The sequence below is a fragment of the Ranitomeya variabilis genome, chromosome 3 (genome assembly GCF_051348905.1).
Source record: "Ranitomeya variabilis isolate aRanVar5 chromosome 3, aRanVar5.hap1, whole genome shotgun sequence".
NCBI classification, from domain to species: Eukaryota; Metazoa; Chordata; class Amphibia; order Anura; family Dendrobatidae; genus Ranitomeya; species Ranitomeya variabilis.
The window spans coordinates 688,206,384-688,211,969 of record NC_135234.1 but is presented as its reverse complement, the minus strand read 5'-3'; positions in this window follow the sequence as shown (position 1 = coordinate 688,211,969).

The window sequence follows — 5,586 nt, the reverse complement described above, 5'->3', positions numbered from 1 at the left end:
TCCCCTCTTGGTTATTTTTTGTGGCTAAGAAGGATGGTTCCTTGAGGGTACCGTCACGCAGTGCCATTTTCATCGCTACGACGGCACGATTCGTGACGTTGCAGCGTCGTATGATTATCGCTCCAGCGTCGTAGACTGCGGTCACACGTTGCAATACACGGCGCTGGAGCGATAATTTCATGACGTATTTGCGATGTAGAAGCCGTTGGTTACTGTGCGCACATCGTATACAACCTGTGTCACACGATGCAATCATGCCGCCACAGCGGGACACTAGACGACGAAAGAAAGTTTCAAACGATCTGCTACGACGTACGATTCTCAGCGGGGATCCGGATCACAGTAGCGTGTCAGACACAACGATATCGTAACGATATCGCTAGAACGTCACGAATCGTGCCGTCGTAGCGATGAAAATGGCACTGTGTGACGGTACCTTGAGACCTTGTATTGATTATCGCCTTCTAAACAAAATCACGATCAAATTTCAGTATCCTTTGCCATTGTTATCTGATCTGTTTGCTCGCATTAGGGGGTCTAGTTGGTTCACCAAGATAGATCTTCGTGGTGCGTATAACCTTGTGCGTATTAAGCAGGGTGATGAATGGAAAACTGCATTTAATACGCCCGAAGGCCACTTTGAGTACTTGGTGATGCCTTTTGGACTTTCTAACGCTCCTTCTGTCTTTCAGTCCTTTATGCACGACATCTTCCGCGAATATCTGGATAAATTTATGATTGTGTATCTGGATGATATTCTGTTTTTTTCAGATGATTGGGAGTCCCATGTTAAGCAGGTCAGGATGGTGTTTCAGGTCCTGCGTGCCAATGCTTTATTTGTGAAGGGCTCAAAATGTCTTTTTGGAGTCCAGAAGGTCTCTTTTTTGGGTTTCATTTTTTTCTCCTTCTGCTATTGAGATGGACCCAGTCAAGGTTCAGGCTATTCATGACTGGACTCAGCCTACATCTGTTAAGAGTCTTCAGAAGTTCTTGGGTTTTGCTAATTTTTACCGTTGCTTCATCGCTAATTTTTCTGGTGTTGTTAAGCCATTGACGGATTTGACCAAGAAGGGTTCTGATGTTACTAATTGGTCTCCTGCGGCTGTGGAGGCCTTTCGGGAGCTGAAGCGCCGGTTTTCTTTGGCTCCGGTCTTATGTCAGCCAGACGTCTCCCTTCCTTTCCAGGTCGAGGTTGATGCTTCTGAGATTGGAGCGGGGGCTGTTTTGTCGCAGAGAAGCTCTGATGGCTCTGTGATGAAGCCATGTGCTTTCTTTTCAAGAACGTTTTCACCTGCCGAGCGGAATTATGATGTTGGTAATCGGGAGTTGTTGGCTATGAAGTGGGCATTTGAGGAGTGGCGACATTGGCTCGAGGGAGCTAAGCATCGTGTGGTGGTCTTGACTGATCACAAGAATTTGATTTATCTCGAGTCGGCCAAGCGGCTGAATCCTAGACAGGCTCGTTGGTCGTTGTTTTTCTCTCGTTTTGATTTCGTGGTCTCATACCTGCCTGGTTCGAAGAATGTGAAGGCTGATGCTCTTTCTAGGAGTTTTGTGCCTGACTCTCCTGGTGATTCAGAGCCAGCTGGTATCCTCAGAGAAGGGGTGATTTTGTCTGCCATCTCCCCAGATTTGCGACGAGTGCTGCAGGAGTTTCAGGCGGATAGACCTGACCGTTGTCCACCGGAGAGACTGTTTGTCCCGGATAGATGGACCAGCAGAGTTATTTCCGAGGTTCATTCTTCAGTGTTGGCAGGCCATCCTGGGATTTTTGGTACCAGAGATTTGGTGGCTAGGTCCTTCTGGTGGCCTTCCTTGTCGCGGGATGTGCGTTCCTTTGTGCAGTCTTGTGGAATTTGTGCTCGGGCTAAGCCTTGCTGTTCTCGTGCCAGTGGCTTGTTGTTGCCTTTGCCTGTCCCGAAGAGGCCTTGGACGCACATTTCCATGGATTTTATTTCAGATCTCCCTGTCTCTCAGAGAATGTCGGTCATTTGGGTGGTGTGTGATCGTTTTTCTAAAATGGTCCATTTGGTGCCCTTGCCTAAGTTGCCTTCCTCCTCCGAGTTGGTTCCTCTGTTTTTTCAAAATGTGGTTCGTTTGCATGGGATCCCTGAAAATATTGTTTCCGACAGAGGATCCCAGTTTGTGTCTAGATTTTGGCGGACCTTTTGTGCTAAGATGGGCATTAATTTGTCTTTTTCGTCGGCCTTCCATCCTCAGACGAATGGCCAAACCAAGCGCACTAATCAGACTTTGGAAACCTATTTAAGATGTTTTGTTTCTGCTGATCAGGACGACTGGGTGACTTTTTTGCCATTGGCCGAGTTTGCCCTTAATAATCGGGCTAGTTCTGCTACTTTGGTTTCGCCTTTTTTTTGTAATTCAGGGTTTCATCCTCGTTTTTCCTCGGGTCAGGTGGAGCCTTCTGACTGTCCTGGAGTGGATGTTGTGGTGGATAGGTTGCATCAGATTTGGAATCATGTGGTGGACAATTTGAAGCTGTCACAAGAGAAGGCTCAGCGCTTTGCCAACCGCCGTCGCTGTGTGGGTCCCCGACTTCGCGTTGGGGATTTGGTGTGGTTGTCTTCTCGCTTTGTTCCTATGAAGGTCTCCTCTCCTAAGTTTAAGCCTCGGTTTATCGGTCCTTATAAGATTTTGGAAGTCCTTAACCCTCTGTCATTTCGTTTGGACCTCCCGGCATCGTTTGCTGTTCATAATGTGTTCCATCGGTCGTTGTTGCGGAGGTATGTGGTGCCTGTGGTTCCTTCGGTTGAGCCTCCTGCCCCTGTGCTGGTTGAGGGAGAATTGGAATACGTGGTGGAGAAGATCTTGGATTCTCGTGTGTCTAGACGGAGGCTTCAGTATTTGGTTAAGTGGAAAGGCTATGGTCAGGAGGATAATTCCTGGGTTGTTGCCTCTGATGTTCATGCGGCCGATTTGGTTCGTGCCTTCCATGTGGCTCACCCTGATCGCCCTGGGGGTTTTGATGAGGGTTCGGTGACCCCTCCTCAAGGGGGGGTACTGTTGTGAACTCCGTTTTCAGGCTCCCTCTTGTGGTCACAGATGGTATTGTGTGACTTTGGTTTTTTGGCTCCCCCTGGTGGTTTGGTTTATTATCCTGCGGGTCTGGCTGGATCAGCTGCCTCGTTATTCACCAGGGAGGCTCCTATTTAGCTCTGCTTCACTTCCACTTGTTGCCGGCTGTCAATGTATTCAGTGCTATTCTGATTACTCCTGATTATCTCGTTTTCTGCCTCTTCAGGATAAGCTAAGTTCTGTTTGAATATTTTTTGCTCATCTGCCTGCAATATGATTTCTGTGTATGATGAGTCTAGTCCAGCTTGCTAATATGTGATTTCTTTTTGCTGGTAAGCTCTGGGGTACGGAGTTGCTTCCCCCGCACCGTTAGTTGGTGCGGGGGCTCGAGCAATCTCTGCGTGGATATTTTGAATAGGGTTTTTTTATTGACCGCACAGTTCCCTTCCTATTTTCTGCTATCTAGTATTAGCGGGCCTCATTTGCTAAATCTGATTTCATCTCTGCGTTTGTGCTTTCCCCTTAACTCACCGTTAATATTTGTGGGGGGCTATTCTATATCTTTGGGGTCATTCCACTGAGGCAAGAGAGGACTTTTCTTTCCCTCCAGGAATAGTCAGTTTCTCAGGCCGTGAAGAGACGTCTAGGATTTTTAGGTAACGTTCCACGGCTGCCTATAGTTGTTTGCGGATAGGATCAGGTTGCGGTCAATCTAGTTACCACTTCCCCAGAGCTAGTAGTCTGTTCAGTTACTTAGCTAGTCCGACCTGCGATCCTTGCCATTAGGATCATAACAGGGGGCACTATGGCTGGTAGTGTTATGGGGGCACTATGGCTGGGAGTGTTATGGGGTACTATGGCTGGGGAGTGTTATGGGACACTATGGCTGGGAGTGTTATGGGGACACTATGGCTGGGAGCGTTATGGGGACACTATGACTGGGAGCGTTATAGGGGCACTATGGCTGGGAGTGTTATGGGGACACTATGGCTGGGAGTGTAATAGCGGCACTATGGCTGGGAGTGTTATGGGGGCACTATGGCTGGTAGTGTTATGGGGGCACTATGGCTGGTAGTGTTATGGGGTACTATGGCTGGGGAGTGTTATGGGACACTATGGCTGGGAGTGTTATGGGGCACTATGGCTGGGAGTGTTATGGGGGCACTATGGCTGGGAGTGCTATGGGGGCACTATGGCTGGGAGTGTTATGGGGCACTATGGCTGGGAGTGTTATGGGGGCACTATGGCTGGGAGTGTTATGGGGTACTATGGCTGGGGAGTGTTATGGGACACTATGGCTGGGAGTGTTATGGGACACTATGGCTGGGAGTGTTATGGGGACACTATGGCTGGGAGTGTTATGGGGGCACTATGCCTGGGAGTGTTATGGGGGCACTATGGCTGGGAGTGTTATGGGGACACTATGGCTGGGAGTGTTATGAGGCACTATGGCTGAGAGTGTTATAGGGGGCACTATGGCTGAGAGTGTTATGGGGACACTATGGCTGGGGGTGTTATGGGGGCACTATGGCTGGGGAGTGTTATAGGGGCACTATGGCTGGGAGTGTTATGGGGGCACTATGGCTGGGGGTGTTATGGGGGCACTATGGCTGGGAGTGTTATAGGGGCACTATGGCTGGGGAGTGTTATGGGGGCACTATGGCTGGGAGTGTTATGGGGGCACTATGGCTGGGGGTGTTATGGGGCACTATGGCTGGGAGTGCTATGGGGCACTATGGCTGAGAGTGTTATGGGGGCACTATGGCTGGGGGTGTTATGGGGACACTATGGCTGAGAGTGTTATGGGGGCACTATGGCTGGGAGTGTTATGGGGGCACTATGGCTGGGAGTGTTATGGGGGCACTATGGCTGGGAGTGTTATGGGGACACTATGGCTGGGAGTGTTATGGGGGCACTATGGCTGGGGGCAGTATGGGTGGGAGTGTTATGGTGGGAGTGTTATGGGGGCACTATGGCTGGGAGTGGTATGGGGGCACTATGGCTGAGAGTGTTAGGCTGGGGTCACACATGCGTGTTTTACGGACGTAAGAGCGCAGAAACTACGTCCGTAAAACTCGCATTACATACGGCACAATTATTCTCAATGGGGCTGCTCCTATCAGCCGTATATTACGGATCCGTAATATACGGCTTTCTACGGCCGTACAAAATCGCAGCATGCTGCGTTTGTCAGCGTATTGCGCAAATAATACGCCAATGAAAGTCTATGGGGGCGAGAAAAATACGGATTCCACACGGTCCAGCAGTGTGACTTGCGAGAAATACGCAGCGGTGTTAGTGAAAAGTCGGTAATTCAATTGCCGGCTTTTCATTTCTCCTGCACAAACCCGACAGGATATGAGACATGGTTTACATATAGTAAACCATCTCATATCCCCTTTTTTTTGCAGATTCCACACTACTAATGTTAGTAGTGTGTATGTGCAAAATTTCAGCGCTGTAGCTGCTAAAATAAAGGGTTAAATGGCGGAAAAAATTGGCGTGGGCTCCCGCGCAATTTTCTCCGCCAGAGTGGTAAAGCCAGTGACT